The sequence below is a fragment of the Leuresthes tenuis genome, unplaced genomic scaffold, assembly GCF_036924035.1.
Source record: "Leuresthes tenuis unplaced genomic scaffold, fLeuTen1.0.hap1 SCAF_6, whole genome shotgun sequence".
In the NCBI taxonomy this organism is placed as follows: domain Eukaryota; kingdom Metazoa; phylum Chordata; class Actinopteri; order Atheriniformes; family Atherinopsidae; genus Leuresthes; species Leuresthes tenuis.
This window is the reverse complement of record NW_027325360.1, coordinates 17642982-17655297: the sequence shown is the minus strand read 5'-3', so window position 1 is coordinate 17655297 and position 12316 is coordinate 17642982. Positions and strand designations below refer to the sequence as shown.

Sequence of the window (12316 nt, the reverse complement as noted above, 5' to 3'; positions counted from 1 at the left end):
TCAAGTAGCACCACGGGCCTGTTGTCAACATATCCTTTCTAATTAAATATGAACATTGTTAGAGGCCTTGTTGCTCATTTGTCCTTATTTCACTCAAATGTTCTTGCGGGTGATCAGTGTAATATGAAACATTCAAACTATGACTGAACAAGGCTTTCTTTGACAGTAAATGAACACCTTCAAATTCTCACTTCTCCATTTTCAAAATTGGATTGATATATTTAGAAGATGGAACACAGCAATAATGCACATCCTCGCTAGCCTTGCAGCAGCAGTGCAGGAGTCTTGTTCTAGCTTCACTGTCTTGAACAAGTGGTAATGACTGATGATTGATGTTTAGGGCTGAATATAGATCACTATATGCTCTCTGTTGGTGCATGCCTTCATATTATCGCGTTGTGCTGCCATTCAAGGGCAGTGTGATATTTGCGGGCAACAATTTGAGCTGTGTGTTGCTTGTAGCTGTGGTGGTGCTGCTGTTGGTCCTTTAGCTTTGCTCTGCTGTGGAAAAGACAGAAGCCAAAGTGAACAAAGATCTGCTTTGGGATGGATTTAAACTAAGTTTTAAGATAATGAAGACTGTCCAGTGCAGCTCTTGTCATTGCTTTTCACTTGTGTTTATTTGTTAGTAATGTTTTTTGGAGCTCGGTCCTCTTTGTTACAAAACTGGTTGCTGTTGGCTCCTGCCTGCTTGAAGTAACTTTTGACTGATTAACTTTTGATCAATGCATAGGGTTATATCTGGACCGTATATGTTGTTTGCTTTTGGAGGACAGCACATCTGTCAGCATATCTCTGTGGATATGAGACATGTCTGGTTAGGATTTTTAGCACCATCGCCTCACAGCAAGAGGGTTCCAGGTTCAATCCCCATCTGGGGCCTTTCTGTGTGGAGTTTGCATGTTCTCCCTGTATATGCATGGGTTCTCTCCAGAAACTCCAGCTTCCTCCCACCATCCAAAAACATGCATGTTAGGTTAATTGGTGACTCTAAATTGTCCTTAGGAGTGAGTGTGAGCGTGCATGGTTGTTTGTCTCTATGTGGCCCTGTGATGGACTGGCAACCTGTCCAGGGTGTACCCCGATGACTGCTGGGATAGGCTCCAGCCCACCCACAACTCAACCAACAGATTGATAGTATAGAAAATGGATGGATGGATTTTACAACTCACGTACGAGGTCATAATGTTTCATTTTTGCATGTAATTCCAGTCTGGAGAAAGGCTAGGTGGGTTTAATGTTATGCTTGAGACAAAATTTTATATGCTCTAACATATTTAAATATCTTTATGAAACAATTTACTTACAGTCTGTGTACAAGGACAATACAATGTCATAATATGTTGATAAATGTTTAGGAAAAGGAATATATCTGTAACTACCAACCAAATGTAACATAACCCCCTCCCCCCAAAAAAACACACCTCTGAAGAAAGGTTACATGAACTGTGCAAACAGGAAAGCCCTGTGTTATGCAATTAAGTGAGCCTGTGTGCTGTGTGTGTGAGTGGAAGTAGAAATGGGCAATATATCTGGGGACTCGGGCACTCTGACAGATGCCTGCTTTGGCCTCACAGGAAGGAGAGCAGCGCCTCAGTGCTGCAGCCTCTCCTGAGAAGAATAAAATATGACAAGCACACAGAGTAATGCTTGACTGTTGCTCTGATGCAACATGAAACAACACCTCCAACGCAAAAGAAAGAAGAAGAGCGCTTCCATCTATGTGTGTGTGTCTGAAATGGAAACAGGTATCTATGAGATTACAAGGAGATGACATTGATGTCTGCAATCATTTTCTTACTTGTCCTTCAAACACATTGCTACAGTTGATTTAATGATCATATTTTGATTTTGTGAGCTAAGGTTTATAATTTCTGCCTCTTCAACTGAAAAGGACTTTGTCTTCGCTAGAAAATACTTCCAAAGAAAACGCTGCACTGTGAGATTTTCTCTGAGAGAATTTTCTTCACTCACTGGTGCATTGAATATGGAAATACATGTTAGTGCTGAATTTTAAAATGTTACAAACAAAAATGTGATACAACTCCGATTTATCGGCGCGCAAGAAGAAGAATGCCTCGAACCCGAACTACATTTGTCATGAGGCATTTTGTAAAGGGGACCTGAACACATAATGATAATAATGTCTGCACTCTGGTTCAAAGTAAGAAGATTAGATCACCCCCTCTAAAGCTGGTACCACAGCGAGCAACAGTTACTGAGGTTTTTGTAGATATTTTGTAAAAGGTTCTTAGAAAGAAAGAAACAAAAAAAAAAGTATCCACGTAGTTGTGTTGGGGTAGTTGAATAGAGATAAAAAAGTAGATGAAAGCTGATGGGGTGAAGTACATCAGGGCAGAGTCCACTTGTCAATTTCATCTGATCAAGTTAAAAATGTGGCCAAAGGAAAGCATGTTTTGCTTACTGTGGAACCCCCAGAGATCAAATAATGGAAATGTCTTTCTCTTGTCTGTGTGAATCTATGGGAACACTCAGAAAGAGGAGCTATGCAGCATGTTGGGGGAAAAAATATATAACAGTTGGTGAGATATGACATTATTTGGCAGCCTGGATGCAGATTTCTAATTTTTATGAGGCTCAGTCTGAAGATCACCTGGGACAATTCTAGGCCAACTTTGGTGAACAGAGAAAACAATTCCTAAACGTAAAATGAAATCTAATATGGTAGTGCAGTCAGTTTCACATGACCTATTGGTGGGTCTCAGCCTTGGAAACTCCAGAATACATTGAAGTGAGCAACCCAAAAATCATAGAGCATCCCTAATGGTAAAATGAGTCCTCACATCCTGTTTTGTTTTTTTGTTTTCTGGGTTAAAAGTTCTCTTCTTGTTTGGAAGCGTTAACGCCAGAAAAAGTTGATTAGCTTCCTTTTTACAAACAATCCAAAATGGCTTAAAATCCAACACTGCAGAACTAATGTTGCAGCGGCTTTGAAGTCTTTGATTTACGGGTAAATAATTTTAAATGACTTGCATAAACACATCCCCAACTTTGGTAGCAACAGACTCTTGGTGAAGACATGAAAATTCAAGAAGGAAATAATCAAGAATCAACAGAGAATGACTGTCACTGTCCACAAATAGTGTGCCAAATTTCAACACTTTTTTTACCATATGGTTCGCTGGGCTGCCATACCATTCAAAGGCTGAGGATGAAAGAAGTAGTGCATTCATAGTTAATATAAGCAGAAACATGATTGCACATAACACAATGTTAACTATGTTGTACAAAGATAATGGTTGAAATGCTACAGTACTACCTATTGAAGAGGTGGCAAAACCACATAAGTTAAGAGCCTAACACCACAAAGCAGAGTGGCTTGTGCTTAGTGTAACAACCCAGCCAGGCCTTGTTTAAATTGCTGGTTGAAGGAGGAGAGGGCTAAACTGGGAGTCAGCAGGGCACAGAGTCGGCGCTCCAGCTGAGTCATGCTTCCCCTCAGCAACCTGGGAGAGACATCGGCAAGGACACCAAGAGATCAGAGGTGACGGGGGTTGATAAAGTGTGACATTGGGCTTGTGGCTGACCAGGCATTGTTAATTTACTGCGCAGGTTACATCACAATCAACCTGGGCAGTTTTTCTGATGGATGGAGAACATTAGCGCCGAGGGGGAGCTCATGTGAGCGCTCTGCTTACTGCCGGATTCAAAAAAAGCACCGGATAAGGGGATAAACTTAGGCACTCATCCTGGCTGCTGCTGGTAATTAATGGAACAACATGTGAGGCTGAGAGTAAGAATAATAAGCCCTACTTTAGGTGTGTATGAATAAGTGCTGCTTGGTTACTGTTGCACATCTTTCTATTGAAATCCCAATGGAAGCAATTACTGAGCACAAAACTATCATTAAGAAGTGCTACTATTTACCCTTTAATGGCATATTCCCAACAGGAAGTAAGCAAAAGAAGTTTACCCTCTTAAAAGCTTGAGTGTCCTATTATTCTGGGGAAAGATGTGAACACGATGATGCACATGTTTATTTGGCAAAGTAGTTCACTTCACAGCAACCTGACAAATTTCTCTAGCAAGTGTGACAGCCCAATTAAGGCCCAGCACACTGAAAAGAGATCTGAAGCCACTGCTGACACTTGACAGACCCAGAGGGGGCTTCTCTCCGTCAGATTATTTATCACAACTGGGCTCCTGCTGTTGTTTTCCAGTATTTCCAGGACAGTACTTATCAAAATCTCCTGGCATCTTTTTTCAAACGAAGGCCTGTGTAATTCCCCACATTGCAGGTTGGATGTGTTTCCACACACTGACTTACACTGTCTGAAGTGATGCTCTAGAAGCTGAGAAAATGTCACAGAGCTGTTTGCTAATGTGGCTGCAATATCCACTTTAACTATCTAACAGAGCTTGAAAAAGAATCCTTATTTGTTTACTGTCATTAAATTAAGCTTCTCAGCCAACAGTCTTCCCAGTCTTCTTTTTTTTAATGACACATAAATCGTTTTTTGTCTACATTATTGGTGAATAAATAACTCTGATGTGGGAACTCATCTATGGTTATAAAAGGAGCTTTAGTTCAAGATCAAGAACATTACCCAAAAACTAACAGACAGCCACTGCCTAGGTGCAGTTGGTAAACTACATTTCACTATTTAAATGCTCTGCTGTTGCCAGGTTGGGCCTGTGTTGGTGCAGCAGAGTTTGACACCAACAAAGGCCTTTTTGTAAAGCAGGGATCGAGCTAAAGAAAGGACAAGGGGGTCTGCTACTCCAGGTGAGCAATTACAGAGGTTATGTGCTAATCTGGCTGACTGGCAAAATCTCAAGGTCAACCACGGTCTCTGGAAAATGAGTCTTTTACTGTATATTTCCTTGTGTCTTCCCATCTTCTCCGGCTCTTTTTTCTTTCCTATTTCCCACTGCTTTCACAATCTTTTCATCTTTTCTCCACACATACGCAAAGCTTTCTGCCTCCCCTGGGAGGTTAGTGTTAGACATTCGGACAGTTGTGAGTCAGTCTGATGGTGAGGAGGGTAAACAGACTGAGGGGAGCCAGAGCTGATGCCACAGTCGGGATCCTGACTGACCCACTGATGAACAGAAACTGTTGTGACAGTCCTACGTTGGGGATAAAGTGCTAGAGGATGGGGGGGTTCTATGCTGAAAGAGTGCATGCCATTCTGTAAATTAAATAACTTAAGAAGTCAAAATGCTGCTCTCTGACTACATTTAAAAGATTCAAGTGACTGAGATTTTTTAGAGAGAAAATCACTAAAATATAAAGTACGAGATTCTTTGTCATCTATTAAAAAACAAAATTTTCCAAGAGTGCTCATTAGCGTCAGGATAAAACACATGAAAAATTAAATATAAATGAAGTTCTAGATAATGTTATTTCAAACAGAAACGCTGAAAGACATTAGATAACCACTGATACTAGAGTATAATCATTTACATTCACCCATCACAAATATGAAAATGGTTCAATAATCAAATTATTCTGGCAATTGTTTTAGTCTCCATATCTTCAGTGATTACACACTGAGGATATAACTCATCTTTGCACGCAAGGATGTCAGCAGATAGATGACATGCACTTTAACGCTATCATACGTGCACGCACACACGACTCATATTAGCTTTGGTTGGATTAAACATGTCCTCAGCAGGGTGTTTGTCTCTGTTTGAGACAGAAGCCGGAACAGCAGGTCTGAGTGACTGACTCCAGTCGCTGCGAACTGAATGTGTGGAATGGAAATAAGAAATAAAAAATAAAAAAACTACAAAACTACATGTCAGTTTAATCCATCTGAAAAAGTATTTTTTTTTTCTTTTTAATCAGTAGTTTGAACCTGGGTAACAAAAAAATATATCATTACACGTCTAAATTTAAGATCTATCAATAAAGCCCCTAGACTTGCCTTACAGATTAGGTTTTGGGGTTTCCCTGCTCTGTCTGGCTCCTGGTATTTCCTTCCCAGCTGTCTAAGTACTCCTTATCAGGATAGGTTTTACGGGAGAGATCTGGTGATGCCAGTAATCCCACTTTAAGAGGAAAATCTGTCTGAAATGCACAAAACCAATCCAATTCTTGGATTTGTTCATCCTTTACACAGTTTAAGATCATCCTCTGTTTTATTATTATAGCATATACATTTTGTCACTTTAATGAAAAAAGTAAGACATTCCAAAATAAATTGAATTAAGGCAGTTTCGTTGTTTGCAATTCACATACATTGAAACTGAATTTCATGCTTCACAGCACGACTCTTCTATTTTGCCTCTGAGCATCATCCACTACAAACAGTATAAACAGTATAAACACTATAAAATGTTCTGCATGACTATGGAAAAAGCAGCAGAGTATTTAATGCTTGGCTATTTTAGTAGGCACTCTAATGAGGTTCCTAACATCCTTTCTTGATGGAGATATATCAGGATTGAGAGCGCTGTCCAACCCACACACAGCTTGCACTGCACCGCTGTCATTTTACTGTAATGGCCAACAAAAGCAAACAAACCGCAGTTCCTGTCAGTTCACCTGGCGATCATCAAAGCTCACAGCCATTGGATGTGATCCATGACACGTCCCTGAGAGCTGGCCTAGAGGATGAAGAAATAAGCTCAGGAGGAATTCAAAGCCTTCTCACTCTGCTGCCAGCCACCCTGTCGGTATATAAAAGACTCCATATCTGAGTTCCTTTTAGGTCCTTCACAGTAGCCACAGCTGTGCTTGTGTGTGAAAATCTCAAAAAACCAAACTTCAAATATTACAAAAAGACTTTTTCCTTCCAGGACTGAATCTTCACAGAACGGTCATTAAGAGGCTTCACTTAAATGCCAGAAAGGGGCTCCTGGGGGTTATGTTACTCTGACCCTGATTAATCATCAGCAACAATGGGAACAGCATCCTCTATATAACAGGTGTGCAAATATGAAATTCAGCTGTTGGCTTATTTCCCTGACGTCTGTTCATTTCTGCCTTAGGCAGGAGTGAGCTCTCGGGACATCACATCAGCTGTTAGCACCAGTAAAATCTATGTGATTTAATTTTTTTAATAAACACCCACACATTTAACTGCAAAGCTGCAACAGCTGTAAAATATGAGATAAACTCTTATCATTAATGGCTTTAACTAAAACTAAGAAAAAGGGGAGAGAGGGGAAATTCTATTATTTTCTTTTCTTTCTATTACAGTGATGTTCAGGTTGTTTAAGATACAGCTTGGTCTACATTCATGGCTATGAATTGCCATGCTCCTACTGCCATAACAAGAGGTCTGTCATGCTCTATGCTTTTTATTCACTGTCATGACAAGTGCTGAAATAGCAGCAACATGAGCAATTAGTGTCATTCATCAATTGATTTTAACTGCAGTGTGATCAATCTTAACAGCCACAATGCTCCTCTTCATCCTCCACTTGAACACTCCACAGCGACCAGTTGGTTCAATACAATGATCTACAATACACCAAGGTCATTGGAAACAAGGGGTAGGGGGAGTGGAGGCGCCCATAATACGTGATAACAATAAAATCATTTTAAGTTACTTTGGGAGTTATCTGATTATACGTCCAAGGATCAATACTGTTGAATAATTAGTATACAGATCGTATTCTGACAGTGTTTCATTCAATAAAATCACAGAAAATAGTATATAAAAAAAAGAAAATATTATAAAATATTCTCATCGTAAAATACCACAGATACCCTAATCCCCCCCCTACCCAAAAAAGATTTAATTTGCAACTGATAAGAAAAAGAGAAACGTGGATGACTGCAACAAACACCCAAAGGAAAACATCAAAACATTCAATCTTAGAGAGTAAAGTAAACATATTTTGTCTGTAACTGCTCCGCAGGCACATAAATCCAGAAGAATACACAAATCTGTTTCTTGGCTGAAATTAGGGAGGAAATACAAGTTAAATTCTAACTGTTTTCTGGGTTTGAACTGCACCTCAGGTTAAAATTTAGCAAGAGGCCTCGAATAAAATTCCAGCATCCTCACATTTGGGGCATATGATGAAGTCGTTCAGTTAGTGGGCCACCAATATGCACCTGGCTACACTGATGCATCTCCACAGGCAAGTGGACGTGCCAACAAAGAGCAGACACCTGAGCATATTTCAAACAGAAGACGAAAATGCTACAGGAAAAATTTTTAAGATGCAACCAAACAGAACTGATCACGATAATAAAGTTATTAGATTTTTTTAATCACTTAATCTAATCCCTGCACGTGGTCTGTAAAGTGGGAGTCTCTTTGTGGTCTCTATGAGTTACGTATTTAAAACGGTGCAGAAAAATAAGAAATCCCGGTGAGCTAATTTCTGGGTTTGGGGGTTGAGGTTGCTTGTATAGACCAGAAGTGTGCAGCTACACTGTGAGACCCTCCGGACTCCTGCAACACATATAAACCAGCCGCAGCTTAGCTTCACAGGACTTGCCCTGAACTGCTGCAGTGAAGATTTTCTTCTCGTTTGTACCAAGAAAGATGTGAAATGAGGAAAGTCTTCACCTTACCCCAAAAAAAAGAGTCAAAGGGAAGCCTCAGCAGATGGTCTGATGTTGCAGCTCTCAGGACGCAACTCAGCTGAGGATGGTCATCTCTTGGGCTCAGACATGGTGTTCCGTCTCCACAATAACTCAGCCAAACATGAACAGCAGCAGCTCTTTTTGGGAAGCTGCTTTATGCTTTTATCCGCAGACAACTGAGGTTAGTTAGACGATCCCATTAGCTCCTACAGTCTCTCGGTGTTGTTCAATAATCTGCTCTAGACAACTGTACCGCAAATAAACCGTCACACGCTTCTCGCTTTCGACAGGGAGTAGTGTTAATGGCGTTACGGACTATCCGCGTTCACATAGACCCCTCTTCTTACCTAACGCTAACGCTGTAATCTGTCCAGGTCAAAGCGTGGATGTCATGCACGCGGTGGGTCGAACTGTGTTTTCTGTCGCCTGTCCGATGAGCAGAAGTATTTGACGCTGCGGAGAGGCAGCGCCGCACCGCGCGCCCTGCGCTCCCACACGGACCAACAGCACTGCCTGCTGTGCTTAAAGCGACACAGCAGAGCTCACAGAGGCGCGGTGGTCTGTGCGCCACACAGGTGAGTTTTACTTGTAAGGTGACACAGTCCCTCCTGATAGAACAAGGAATGGGAGTTGAGAATTCATTGAAATTCCTGAAATTGGTCTCAGATGTGGTGCTTTTTCAAATGCGAGTCAGTAGCCACACACACACACACCCCACAGTGTAAGTCATGCAAACTGTGTTAATTTGAAATAAATGTTGCACAAATGTCCCACAGATCGATCAGTTCAGTGAAGTGTATTCTGCTTCCTGCTGGAACACTCTCTGCTTCCAGCCACAGGAAGCAAATGAAAGCAATCAAGAAGACAGATACAGGTTACTGACAACAGCAATAACAGTAATAACAATCAAATCAATCGGTACAGGGTTGGTTCACAGTGCAGCTGGACCCTGGTTTATGACCACATGGAAAAACTACATGCAGAAAATGAATATATCTGTCTATCTACAAAAAAACTCCTTTCAGTTCCAATGTGATTATTACTCAGTTGTTTTTCAGTTTTGCCCGCTTTGCAATATGGTTTTAATCCTTTCTGCATTGCCCTTCTCAGACCCACCTCCAGATGTTCAGCAGTGTGTGTCTCTACTGCATGCAGGATTTCTGCTTAGATGGGGGTGATCATCCATTCTGTTTAACCACATATCTCTTTGTCTGTAAGCTGTGCTCTTCAATTTTATCATTCTGTCCCTGACAGACACTGCTATTAAATGAATTCCTCACAGCAATTGCATCCCACACATCTTTCGAGACATGTACACAAAAGGGCATACACATCTAAGCAGAGGGCAAATGTAATAGTGATAAGAGGGTTTAAAGTTTCCACGCCAACTGGCTAAAGTGCAGGAGTGTATACACTTAAAAGATGAAGTGGTAATGAAGGGGTATTGTTAGTTACTTGCTCTAAAACCTGCTGTTTGTTGAAGCAACTCAGTTATTAAAGCTGGCCTGTCCTTGAGGGACGGTTTGCTGACTCGACATAGATGACTCTGCATATTTCTGCACTATCCATTCAGGGGCTGTTTGTTTTCTGTGCTATTGGCCATAGCCCTGTCATCTACAATTATCTTCCTCTACATGGTGACTCAGCTACAGACGTCAACTTAGAGGCAAACTCTTGACATCGTAAGCCAGCAGTAGTGATGTTACTCATGCTGAATCAGGCAGACAGGGAGAGACAGTGGCCAAACAACAAACTCTAAGTTCAATGTGTGAAGACGGTAAATGGATTTTTCAGGTTTGATTTGAGAAACGGCTCAGTTAGAAAACGCAGAATGATGCATTTTTTATGCGCTTTTTGAAGGGCTACACACTCATGGATTGGAGGTCAAAACTGATACATAAATCATAGGATGGGGTGATAAAGCTGAAGGCATCTGCATCACATGGCAGCAGTCACAGCATGTATGCTTTGTGAATTGGCCCGCATGTGACAAACACTGGTTTTTCTCCTCTACATATGCAGAAAAACTGATCTAATAGAGGATAATAGGCTCTTTGTGTAAAAGCTCGGCTCTCTCATGGAGGAGGCGGCGTATTGAAACAGGAGAGAAATTTTTCACATTTTGACCATCTTGTCTTGTGTCAACATCTGACAAATGGATGTTGTGCGCCCACACAGCACAAGGTCTAACAAATAACTTGGATGGGAACTTGTGCCCTTTGATTCCTTCATGATTCACTGGAATATTTATTCATTGAGCAAAACAACACATACTGTATCTCAAGCAAGAAGTAATTTTTGCTAAGATAACTTTGCATGAGCCAATGTAGGAACTCTGTATTCTAGGGGCAGTTTCCCTAGAGATCCATCTAACTTTCTAACAGAGCCTTATGAGACACCTGCAGGAGCTATGGTATGGGAAGAATGGAAATACTGTGAGTTTTCATGAGAAATCAGGACACAAACCATTTGTCACATGTCTGCAACATGACAGTGTAAGAAAAAGAGATGTTCAGGCTGTTATATGCTTTTAAAGAATGGAGGATGCTCCTATATCGTTGGGTTAGTTGTCAACATTATAGACAAGGAGAAGAGAACTACTGATACTGATGTGAGAGGCGAGCATGTGCCTAATTGTCACTGACTGTTTTTCAGTTTCAGGTTTCATAATGGGAACTCTCATAACAAACACCCAGCACTGTCAAAAGCACTATTGTCAGAGGGCCATTGCGGCTGGTACATTCTTAGGCCCAGAGACTTCATTTTCACAGGGGATTAACAACATGTTAACTGCGCTGGGGAATGCCAGTACTGCCTCCAGTGAAAAAAGGGAAATGTCAGCACTGTAGCTCTAGCTCATTGTTAAGAGAGCAATTGACAAGAGTATAGTAATACATGCAAATATGGTTTTGAAACAGAGAAGCAATTGTGGAAATATGACGTAGTGAGGAAGATGCAGTTTGTAGATGGAGCTTTTGTCAGAGGTTCTTTGTTTTTTGAAGGGGGCTATAGAATATTAGAAAATATTAAAAAGAATTCCATGACTACTATTCAAGTATAATCTTTGTAAACCAGATTCCAGGTCTGGACCAATCATGGGTTAAAAATAACTTACAATTATGTAAAAAGGGAAGCATCTCCAATCATATTATCACAATCAAATTATGACAAATTATGACAAAGTACACCTTTGACGGCTCTGGTTGTGTGAATTTCAGGATAAGATCTACATCAACTGTTACACTCGCTCCATCTCCTATGTAAAAGTTACACAGAATGTAGACAAGCAGACCCAGACAGATAGGTGGCAAATTTAAACAGCATCAAGGCAAGTAACATTAAGAAATATGTACAACAGCAGTTGTTTGCCTGCACAAATCAGTAAATAAGGTTTGAAACTGAAACAATACCCACACAGATACAGAAACCATTCATGGAAATTTTCAGTGGATAAAACCCTAAACTGAGCTCAAGGCTCATGGCACAATGAAGCAAGGTGGAGGGAAACTTAAATTATTCAGCTCTTTTATTTGCAGTAGTGTGATATTGTCTGAAACTGGGGTCTGGGGTCTGGGGTGTGAACAGAGGGCAAAAAGGAAAAGAAAGAAAAACAGATCCAAGCGACCAAAGTTGATCTTTCAACAGCAGGATAATAATCCAATGCACACCAGCTGTCTCTTGAAAGAGTTTTTTGCCTATGCTTGAGAAAATCAAAGTCTTGATACTGGCCCTCCCAGAGCTCTGACCTAAATCCCACAGACAACCAATGGGATGTCATGTGGAAAAAAAAAGATCAGTTTTCTG

The 12316-nt window shown here is 40.8% G+C and overlaps 1 protein-coding gene across 1 annotated transcript in view; it reads right to left on the bottom strand.

The window, feature by feature from the left end:
- wscd2 (WSC domain containing 2) overlaps positions 1 to 8990 on the bottom strand; it is a 37903-nt gene extending 28913 nt beyond the window's left edge. The window contains exon 1 of the mRNA XM_072387967.1: positions 8501 to 8990. The gene's annotated coding sequence lies outside the window, so the exon portion shown is untranslated. The remainder of the gene's footprint in view (positions 1 to 8500) is intronic.
- Positions 8991 to 12316: the final 3326 nt, after the last annotated feature.